This window comes from Castanea sativa, chromosome 6, assembly GCF_040712315.1.
Source record: "Castanea sativa cultivar Marrone di Chiusa Pesio chromosome 6, ASM4071231v1".
Taxonomy (NCBI): domain Eukaryota; kingdom Viridiplantae; phylum Streptophyta; class Magnoliopsida; order Fagales; family Fagaceae; genus Castanea; species Castanea sativa.
Genome location: NC_134018.1, coordinates 18,922,131 through 18,934,480, shown reverse-complemented (window position 1 = coordinate 18,934,480; position 12,350 = coordinate 18,922,131). Strand labels below are relative to the sequence as shown.

Genomic DNA, 12,350 nt, shown 5'->3' with positions numbered 1-12,350 from the left:
CTTGAAGACTTGAAAACTAGCCCTTGCCTCTCACACCCCACAGGCACTTATACTTGTGGAGTGACCATTGCACTAAGGGTATGCGATAGTATGTAATGTTGTTTAAAATGTGAAATGATGTGTTAGAACTAATCTACCAAACACCCCCCTTAGGCTTTTACAAAATTTCATTCTTTCTTTCCATGTTTGGCGGAGATTGTGTGCTCTAATGAGTTTGGGTTTGGGGCTGACATAGTGATTGTGTTTTGAGTTTATTTAGTGATGATGCGGAGATTTTCTTCAATCCTTTATATGTTTTGTTACTGAGAATCGTTGGAGAAAATTTGCCGGATATTTGTGTTCTTGATTAAAAAAAAAATCAATATATATTTTCTTAATTGTTCAAAAAAGAATAATGTTATTTTTAGTTTCTTAAATTTTTTTTAAATATAAAATCCAAAAAGACATTGTTTTAAGGGTTAATAATGGCACAATTTTAGTAAGACTAACGAGAGGATTAAATCGAATAAAATTGAAACTTACGGAATTGATTTGAACAAAACTAAATTTAGATGATTGAAAATTTTAGGCAAAACTGAAGAATGTAGTTTCTAATTTAACCCAAAAAAAATTGTTCCTTTCCTGTAAGTCTGTTGTGATTTCTCCTTTTTCTTTTTTTTAGTCAAAATGACAAGTCATTTTAGTATATACCTTTTTATTAATACCCAACAACAAGAAAAATGACTCTTTATTAGACAAAAGTCCAAAAAGAACTTAAAATTAGAGGGTCCAAACAAAGGTCCATTCCCCCCCCCCCCCCCCCCAAAAAAAAAAACCTAAGATGATGGAACACAATTATTTCCGTTTTTAGGCCTTAAAAAAATAATTATACAACTACAAAAATTGCCCATGGTATGCGAGCTCAAAAAGTCAAAAACACTTGAAATAATAAACCAGATGTCTTAACAAAATTAAAATGTTCTTTACATTAAACAAGCACACCTTGTATTTTTGAGAAACAAACACACAAGAAAGAAAATGAGGTTCGAACAAGCTCATCATAAACTCTACTTAAAAGTTATGGTAACTTTTAAGAGAGAGTGATGCAAGTTGCACTACATAACACATTATTTTAAGCAAACTACACAAGCACACCAGATTTAAAGAAACAACTCCGATTGTACATAGATACGAGAAATGTAAGTACCCACCAATCACAATTTTGGGATCTCCGTGAGTCTATGACCAGCCATAACAGTAATGAAGAACATAAATCAGGGCCAAGGAGAATGGGTAAAGTAGGATAGCTAGTATAGATGTCCACAGAGGGAAATGGGTGCGGAAGCTACCCAAGGAACCCATCACAATGCTAACAATAAGAATAACCAGCACTTCAGATGAGAAATCCCATGTCAATTCCCTGATGTAAACCACTGCCAAGAAGACTGGGATAGAGAGGACATTATGGATCGTTACCGTCCCATATATCTGCAGCAAGATATTAATGATTTATGACACTTGTAATCTTTTGGTTAATTAATCAGAAATATAGATATTTTCTAAATCTCTTTTCTCTCAATTTCTGTTGTAATGCATAAAGCATAACTAATACACATCATTGTTTCCATGCTTTGAGCAAGTAATAAACACAAATTTTATTGAAGTGAAGCTACAACAGAGGTATAATATCAAATGAAAAATGCTACAATTGCAAATTATTATACAAGCTTTTTTACAAAATGCTGATGGGGTAAGTGATAATTGGTAAATAAAAAAAATGATATTAGTAGTCAATCCAGATAAGAACCAATAAAAATTTGACATATCAACCATTTATAAAAATGTTGTAAAATGAGGCTAATGGTCTAAATTCAAGTGCTTGGTGTTCCTTGAATACCAAGGATAAAAGGGGGCCTCCATAACTGGTTCTACCCACCAGTGAAGTCTTAAAGCCACCAAAGGTAATCGACACTTTTTTTTTTAGTTGGAAGCTACACATACACCAACAGATATAGAATCCATGACCTCACCCTTCTATTCTTGTAAGAGAAAGAAGTGCCCAAATTAATTTAAATTTAAAAATGGGTCCTACTAACGAATGCCCTTAGGGCATTAGTTAAGAATAATTTTAGAAAAGTTTAGATATCACTTTTATGAGAAATGAAAAAAATGTCAAAACATTAATTTTTTTTTTCTTTTTCAATAAAAACTTTCGTTAGCATTTCCCTTTAAAAGTTCATATATCAAAAAATGATCCAATACCCTAACCATTGTTTCGCAAGAGCAATTTAAAATCTCGGAACTCTAGCTACGGCACACGAATATCACAATTTAATACGTACATAACTTGCCATTTTGTATTTCATCTGTGCATGATCAACTCTAGGGAGTAGGTACTAAATATAACATAGATACAAAGAGTTGGGAATGAGAAACAAACCTCAGAAAATGATAATGAGGCTGTATGTCGCTTGTCCTGGCTAGCTAATCTAATTGCTGACACAGTGTCCCTAGAGCTAGTAGCCAAAGGCAACACAATGAAAGAGATGAAAAAAGCAGGAATACTAGTGGCATCTGCGAAGTTATCAATAGTATCTACCAGGGGATCAGCAAAAGCAGCAGCAATTATAGTTCCCAGCAACAACAATAGGACTGCCTTGATGGAGGCCCGTTTGGATTTCTTGACACCCTCAACTTTAACATTCCCACCCAGTATTCCCGTTTGAATACTAGTGGCAACTTTAACATCCAACAGATCACGCTCTCTCTTTATTTTCTGTGTAAGAATTTCCAGGAATTCATATAAGCATCTGTTGATTTGAAAATATGAATATGAAACAGAACAATTTTTACCATGTGGTCATTTAAAAGCTTTGTTTCAGAAAAGGGATTACGAGCAGCAGTCTTATTTAGCCATGTTGAAATGCCATTGACAAACTCATGCTTCTCAATACTAGAATCACCCGATGTATCAAAATCATTCATTATTATATTTACAGCATCATCGAGATCCAGGTCGATTTCTTCAAACTCAATTCCAACAATCAATGCTCTGAATTCACTAGCTGAAATCTGTCCATCATGATTTACGTCAATTGCAGAAAACAGCCTGCCATTATACCCAACAAAAATTTCGTCAAATACGGAAACATAAAAATCAAAGAACAATTTCCTGTTAACAATAACAATAATTTTTAAAAAAAACTTACTTTTCAATGAACCCTTTATCAGGTTCGCCATCCTCCCTGAGTAGCCTTCCCAGTGCGTGTCTTCTTAGATGCCTTAGAAATGCTAAAATAAAATGTTTGTGCTTCACATAATCAATTTTTTTATTTTGGATCCAAGGCTGAAGGACCTGCACAATATTTTTAACTTTCTCTATCAGAAAGTAAACGATCAATATGGAAAGAATTTCTGACATTCAAACCGCAAAAGATGCCTAAGCTACCTTGGAAATTAGTACTCAGTTTGAGGTAGACCTGGAATTATTCTTAATAAAAGCCCTATCCTCTCCTCTCCTTCAAATTTACTTAACCAAACAACTAAAAAACATTAAGTAAATTGTCAAAACTTCACAATCAGACTTTATGTTTAGGGGCTGCCAAATCTTAGCTTTTAAAATCATAGTCATTAAATCTGCACTGAGGTTGAATCCGTACCTGTTAAAGTCATTAGTCTAACTGTTGATCAGCCGCTATAATTATGTTTAAAAAAAATATTAAAACACAAATAGTCTTAAATATTATTAGTTTTGTGAGCTTTTCTCCTATGAGGTTTAGTATTGTTAAGCGTCTTAAGAGTTCAATTACCTTTTGGCATTTCTAAGCCTCTTAAGAAGCCAGTGTTCAATTCCCTCCACCAGAAAGAAATATAAGTTATTTAGTAAACTGAGCCAATAATCTAAAAAAAAAAAATTCATCTTTTTTGGCTAAGAAAGGAAAATATCTTAATGATCGAGAATGTCCTTATGCCTCTTGAAAGGCCTAAGTTCAACTCTTGCCTACCCCAATCTTTGATTTGTTTCACATTACTGATCAAATATTGTCCGTTTGGAAATTTTTTATTTTTGGCAGTTTATTTGCAAGACAAAGTTAAAGGCTAACTTATTTCCAAATGCTAAAATTTAAATTATTTGAAATAAAGTCGAAAAAAAAAAAGTTTGATATTTGCAAGCAATAGATAATTTAAACAAAAAACTAGCTGTTAATCAGTTACCAAACACACACTAGTATCAATAGAAAAACCAGTAGTTTTTAACTATTAAAATTGGGTGATCATGCAAAATCATGAAGGAGAGAGCGAATATAAAGGTTGACATAGTTTAGCCTATCAGCTTAAGTCTACATTAAAAAGTCCTAGACGGAGACATACTGTCTACTAGCTCTTCTATTTAATGAACCTAATATTGTGTTTATAAACTAGAGGACCCTTAACTAATCATTGACTAATCTAACGTTAATATACTACTTGTTCTACAATTACGTGGGCCTACAAATGATTTGGTTCACTTAAGACATAATATGTCTAACTTTAACAATCCAAACATTGGTAGAATAACTTGCTTATCAGGGACATATTCCACAACATGAACTGGAACCAGCTACAATACAGATTTAATAACAAAATCTGAAAAATCAAGTTGAAATTTTTTTCCCAAATTTCCACATGATTAGACAAATTTGATCACTCAAGATTATCTATCTATAAGACAATAAAAGATTTTGGTGAGAGAAATAGAAATGGATTACCATTAACCAACCAGCGAAGACAACATAATTATAGGCACACTTACCTTGTAAGTGCTATAAGAAACCAATAGAAGAAGAGAGGCAATAAGCCCAATCAAGACTGCTATGTGCCTCCATAAACTTGAATTGAGAGTTTGTAGTATTTGAACAATTAAAAGTGGGATGACAGATATGAACATCATCCCTGCAGTATAGCTAGTCCAGATACCAGTACTAACGCCAGATTCTGCAAAGATGTGAGATTTAATTCGGTTATGAATCCTTGTGAACCATTTAATTATACAGTTACAAAACATTTCACTCTGCGGGACATATATGCAAATGATTCAGTGGACTAGCATAAGTTAACCTACCACGACTAACTTATCTCAAAAATCAGAATGGAACACACTTAGAAGATGACACGGTTAATTTAGGCATGTTTCTAGATGTTAAATGGGTCCCACGTATGATACTATCCATCCTAATATATAGTACCCTTATAAAACTTTTATAAAAAAATATTGTGAAAATTTAAACCTAACACTAAGATTACTTTTTTGCCCCAATAATAACAACTAGTAACAACCTGCCACTTAGATTTTGTTTTAAAAATGTTGTGAAATGTTGTGGACATATCATTTTTCAAACAAAAAATCTTATCAAATATAATCATATGACATACCGTTATTTTTGTGGTATAGTTAATAATTAAAAAATGGCATTGTTACCCAACATGATCTAAGTTAATAAACATAATAAAATAAATTTAAAAAAAAAACCAAACAAGTGTTTGGCAAAGATGAGAGAGAGAGAATCTTCACAGCTGAAATGCAGGCAAACTAGCTGGAATAAACAAACTTTTGAATGCTTCAAAACTATGCTTTATTTCTTTTTTTGTTATACAGAAGAAAGAAAAGTAATAACGTCATTTTAAAATTATAGATAACATAGCAAAAATCATGCTAATGTCATGCAATGAATCATATGTTAGACTTTGCTGAAAAACTCTTAACAGAATACTTGATTTGTAATCAATCATATGTCGTAATGGTTAATTGTTCAAATAAAATATGCAAGTGTGCTCAAGTGCGCTTAAGGGTCAAAGGTCAAGTCCTAAGGTCTAAGCATTTTCCTTTGTTAAAACAAAGCTTCAATAATGAAGCACAACCTCAAGCATGCTTTTTTGTTTCTTTTTTAAGAAGCACAAGGCATGCATGCCTGGATGTACTTTTTGAATTTTTGTTAAGAAATATATGGATCATTAAAATTAAGAATCAAAATTTGATAATGATCTATACTATCTATAAGAAAATTCTCCTCTTTAAATTAGACCTATACATAGTTCAAAAATACTCTCATTAATGAAAAATAACTTCTCTTAAAAATAAAGTCATAAATGTTCAATAACAAACTTTATTTTGAATTCAAGAAGAGAATTCTTAAAATTTAGGATTTTTTTGCTTCACCTTCATTTTTTATTCCCTAAAATTTAGCTTTTTTTATGGAAAAATTTTTAATTCCTTTTTCATCCAAATAACAGTAAAACACTCCTAATTTAAAAAAAATAAATAAAAAACTAAGAAAATTCTTAAAATTTAGCATTCTTTCCCCTTTGGTTTATCTCATTTTTCCTACCCAAACTTTTTTCTGTGGACAAAGTTTAGCTATTAAATTAGTTGTAGCCTAAAGTTACAATCTTACTCAATAAAATAAATATAACTACATTAAATTCTATATTCTTTACATTCTTAATTATAAACATGTCAAATTTTGTGTCAATCAGATATTATTTACTATATGATCTATAAGCTTATATTTTATGCATAATTTCAAATTACAAAAAGTTGCAATTTAAATAATTTATTGATGACATAGCTATTGATCTTTAATTTTTTAGAAATTTTGCTAGTATAGATGACATAAGAAGGAGATATAATCTAAAGATGAATTTGGCAAAATTCACCTTTAATAAAAAGATATTGAGTAAGGTTGTACCTTAAAGATACAACCAATTTTGTAGTTAAATTTTGTCATTTCTTTATATCACTACACCACTTTCAAACATACTTTTAAAAAAGAAATTACAGTTACTATTGAAAATTATTAACCTTTACCTAAAAAAATAGAAGAGCCTTTAAGCATGAGAAACGTGCGTGCTTAGAGGCTAGTATTAGAGTGATTGTGTTTTTTCTTTAATATATAATATGATGATGTGGCATATTGAAATAAGATTACATCCTTACATAATTTAATTTTTAAAATTAATAGCTAAATCATAAAGGAAATGACATTGATTATTTTTTGACGAAAGAAGATAGAATATTTGTATTAATATGAAAACCACTATTCTTAAGGTGTTATTACGCCAAAGAAAAAAAGTTTACATATCAAAGGGCACAAATCATGGCCCCCCTAATCTTGTAGACATATTAGGGTCAAATATGAATTAGACCTAAGGAAAATAATACTTGGTCCTCCCTTCACATATCAACCCAAACATCTCCATAAATCAACCCAGCAACCACCATCCATAAATCATTGAGTCTTTTGGCTAAAAATTGCAAAAAACGAAGTTTATTATTGTTATAGGTACTGTTCAAAGTTATTTGGCAAAATGAGGAGAGAGACTGAATTTCGGCAACTGTATTGCCGAAATTGCAAGAAAAAGTAGAATGTGTCAGGGGAGAGAGAAAATTGAATTTCGGTAATAACATTACCGAAATTCTTGTCCTGCCCTACCTGCCCTTGAAGTGCCCAAAATACTGAAATGGAAAACCAATTGTGGCAATGGCATTGCCGAAAATGGGAGGAAAAAAAAAAGAATTGTGGCAACCAAGTTGCCGAAAATGGAGGGAAAAAAAAAAAAAGATGCTACGTCCACAATATTTTTCACAATAAATTACAGGTGGTTAGTTGTTATTGGTTCAAATTTGAATCTAACACTAAGATAACTTTTTTGCCCCAATAATAACAATAAGTAACAACTTGCTATTTATGATTTGTTGTAAAAATATTGTGAAAATGTTGTGGATGTATCATTTCAAAAAAAATCGTGGAGCCGAAATAGAAGGAAAAGAAAAAAAAAAAAAAAGTGGCAATGTGGCAATGCCATTGCCGAAATAGAGGGGAAAAAAAAATTCCCTCTATTTCGGCAATGGCATTGCCACATTGCCACTTTTTTTTTTTTCTTTTCCTTCTATTTCGGCACCACAATTTTTTTTAGAAATGATACGTTCACAACATTTTCACAATATTTTTACAACAAATCATAAATGACAAGTTGTTACTTATTATTATTATTGGAGCAAAAAAGTTATCTTAGTGTTAGGTTCAAATTTGAACCAATAACAACTAACCACCTGTAATTTGTTGTGAAAAATGTTGTGGATGTAGAATTTTTTTTCCCCCCTCCATTTTCGGCAACTTGGTTGCCACAAATTTTTTTTTTCCTCCCATTTTCGGCAATGCCATTGCCACAATTGGTTTTTCATTTCAGCATTTTGGGCACTTCACAGGCAGGCTCGCAAGTAAGGGCCGGACAAGAATTTCGGTAATCTCATTACCGAAATTCAATTTTCCTCTCTCCCCTGACACATTCTACTTTTTCTTGCAATTTCGGCAATACCATTGCCGAAATTCAATCTCTCTCCTCCTTTTGCTAAATAACTTTGAACAGTACATATAACAATAATAAACTCCGTTTTTTACAATTTTTAGCCAAAAGACTCATAAATCATTAGCCCAACAAATTTAACAAAAAATTATTTACAAAATTGACAACCAATCATCAACTCCCCCCCCCCCCCCCCACGCCCCAGATACCCACGTGTATGTTTTTTTTCTTAGATTTTGCCCCTTAAGAATTAGTATTGGTGGTGCTAAAAAGTTAAATTGTTATTTTTAGCACCACCATATACAAAAAAGGGTGCAACATTAGTGGTAGTATAGGTAAAATTTTTACCTACTCAGCTCAGCTACAGTGCACAACCATTTATTTTATTTCCTCCTCATGTTGAAATATTATTTCTTTCTTTCTATTTTTCTATTTCTTTTTTTCTCTGCCGTTTCACTCCTTCCCTTTTTCAAAACAAATCAAAATCTCACCTCTCTCTCATCCTCATCAAACTCTCACCTCTCTCTCATCTCCTCCTCAAACTCTCACCTCTGCTGATTCATCATCCTCCTCACCGCCGCCACTGAAGTTCACGCACCATCGCCGAAGCTTACGCACTGTTCATCCATCGCCAACCCACGCACCATCACCCAACTTCAAAGCCCATTCTGTTGTCCATCATCCATCATTTATTATCCTCATTGATTCATCATCCTTCTCACCACCAACCCAATTCATCATTGTCAACCCATGCACCATCGCCAACCCACTTACTAATTCATCCATCGTCCTCACCGAAGCTCTGTTCAATCAACCATTGTTGTGGGCAGTGGGCTTGTGTTTATGTTTGTAGAAGTGGGCTTGTGTTTTCCGATTTGTGGGCATTTTGGTGCAATCGATGAAATTTTCAAGGGTATTTTGTTTACAAGGTTACTTCAAGAGCTGTGGGTTCTTATGTCTTTGGTGTTTTATGTGTCTTTATGGCATTTAAGTGAAGTATTGGTTGGGAATGGTAGTGTTCATAATGGATTTTGTTTGTCAAGCTCATTGATTATGCTTTCTCTGTTCATGAGCTTAGTGGTTGTGGGCAGTGTTTTCTGATCTGATATGAGGATTGGCTGTGGATTGAAAAGAGGGAAAAAGAGAGACAGAGAAGAATAGATAAATAAATAATAAATAAATAAATTGTTTATTGTAGTAGGTATATTATTTTATTGTGTTGTTTATGTTATTTTATTGTGTTGAAAACTAAAATAAAAGCACTGATGTTAGATGTTTTATAAAGTTAGATGATTTATAAAGTGAAATGGTAAAAAATATAAAGTAACTTTTAATAGAGCCAAATAGCTAAAATTATGGCTCCATCAATGTTGATGCTCTAACTAGAAATCTTGACTTCTTCTGTGGCAAATGACTACACAATGTCTTCATGAGAGAGAGAGAGAGAGAGAGAGAGTCCTGATGTTTTGGATGGTTTATCAAACATTTCTTTATATTTCTCACAGTTTCATATCAACTAAAAATCTAGGTGTGGGATTCTCATTCCCACCTGATACCAAATAAAAAGAAATACTGTTTTTTTTTTTTAAATGTTTCAAGTACCAAAAAGAAAAAAAGAAAAAGAAAAGAAGACTAACAAAGTCAACTCTTTGAACTTTATACACACACAAACAATAAGCAGTTTTAGAGATTAATAATTAATGGAAAAAAAAAAAACATTTCAAGTACGTACCAGTTAAATTAAACCCTTTTGTATCCTGTGCATCTTGTGCAACTGAATCAACGAGGTCGCACTTCCCAGCAACAACACACGATCCCCATATTATTGTAAGAAGTAAAACAGTTGACCCAGCTACCATTCCCATTCCAATAGAGATTTGACTTTGAGCAGTTCCTGTAGTTCCAAAAATACCAGATACTATGGAAGACAAAAGAGTTGATTATAAGCACAAGTGTAGGTTGTACGAAAGTTCCAATTAATAATTGTAGGAGAGAGAGAGAGAGAGAGAGATCAAAATTTAAACATAAGCTTTATACAGTTTATGTAAGAAAAGTCTTGATTGCAAAAAAATCATATCGAAAATGGTTCTTAACAAAGCGACAGGTTAAGAACACTTAATGGTAAATAATCGAACCATTTAAGCATAATGAACAAAACAAAAGCAAATAAGACATGTAAGGAGTGTTTGGATAGCGTTAGGAATCTTGCGTATAGCATTTTCCGTTTTCCTCTTTCTTTCTTTTTTCTTTTTTTGATGCATGCGTTTCAGCTTTTAGGAGACAAAGTACATTGTTCACGCACAATTTACACACTGTTCATAGGACTCACAACCACTTTATTCAAAAATAATAAAAATAAAAATAAGTCCCACAGCACTATTCATACATTTAAAAATTATTTTGCTACAGTATTTTTTGTTTTCAACAAAATAAACTGTATCCAAACGGACCCGTAAACAACTTGACTTATGAATATTTAGAATTTATCAAAATTTGAAGATTTGAAAAACTTCGTCATGCAACTTGCATCCAATAACAAAGGATTGATTTGCACCAAATTCCATAGAATTTACCATGTATCCTTTCAAATTTTTGGGGAGAGGAACATCTCGAGGAGCCTCCAATTAAGTACTTAATATAGCATATAAGAATATTACTTAACTCAAAATGTTAAACTTATGAGATTGGGTTCAACTTTGTTATATTAACCCTTCTATAAATACTGTATTCCCTTTCACAAGCCTTTGTACCAATTTATATTTATATTTGTTGTACATAAACTAATTTATCTTATATTATCAATTGTCTTAAAAGGCTTAAACTATTAAAATGTTGTAAATTTAATCATTTAACTATATACTTCTAACATTTTACACCTTTTAAAAAAAATTCTCTATAATAAGAAAAAAGTAATAAGGATCGGTTTAGATATCACTTATTTTGCTAAAAACTAAAAACACTTTAATAAAATAATTTTTAAATGTGTAAATAGAACTGAAAGACCTATTTTTGATGGAAAAGTGACTAAAAAAAAAGATTGTGGTTCCATAAATAGGAGATCCACTAGTATGACACATTTCACTGTAAAATTTGGACGTTCAAAAGGAATAGTGGGTCCGAGCATAGTACACGCATTCCACGTTCACGTGCTTCTCAATAAAGAAATAAATTTAAAAAAAAAAAGGGAAAAGGCAAACGCAATGCACCGGAAACGCAATCCAAACACTACCTAAAAGTAAGTGCTCACCGATAACGAGCATGGCATCAGGTTGGGCACCGAGAATAGGAAGGACAAGACCGCCCACAATACCATGGCCTAGAATTTCAATGAAGTGCTCGCTTCCATCTGTCAATAATATGGCAGCGAAGTACATGAGGTACCCATACACCACCATGAGGAAGAGGTTTCCCATTACCAAGGTGGTGCAAGGCAAGAACCCGTAGGTCTGGTCGCAAGTTGAAGTTGAAGAGTCGGCGAAGAGTCAGTTGAGAACAGGGTAGGACCCCCAACTGGAATCACTGTCGTGGATTCCATCGGAAATAAGATCAGGCGAGAATGGACGGTGGGTTATGAAGAGACCATAGGCAGAGCCACCGAGGAGTAGGAGGAAAAGGCCGAAGATAGAGACGGATAGGAGGTGGTTTGACATGGTGCTGTGGCTATCTGTTATATATAAAATGAAGATCGTAGAGTTAAGTGAACTGTGGCGAGAAAGAGAGAGAGAGAGAGAGGGTTTACAGTGGACGAGATAAAGACAAATGAAGAAGATGAAACGAAGATAGAGAAACAAGCTGAAGAAGGAGAGGGGAGAAATAAAAATGATTAATTATGTGGTTATGGAAAAAATAGAGAAAAAAAATAAGAATAGAAAAAGGTCTAAGGAGTGGGTGGAGGAGAATAAATCAAATGAAAACAAAAACAAAACACCTAGCTTGTCGGTGATGGGTTAGTGGGTGGGAAAAATTAAGTAAGAGTGAGTTTGCCTTTTATTTTGCTGAAAACTTAAAATTAAAAATTGAAAATAATA

General features: G+C 32.8%; 1 pseudogene; it reads right to left on the bottom strand.

The window, feature by feature from the left end:
- Positions 1–1,218: 1,218 nt before the first annotated feature.
- LOC142638069 (sodium/calcium exchanger NCL-like) lies at positions 1,219–11,972 on the bottom strand (annotated as a pseudogene).
- Between the last annotated feature and the right edge of the window lie 378 nt (positions 11,973–12,350).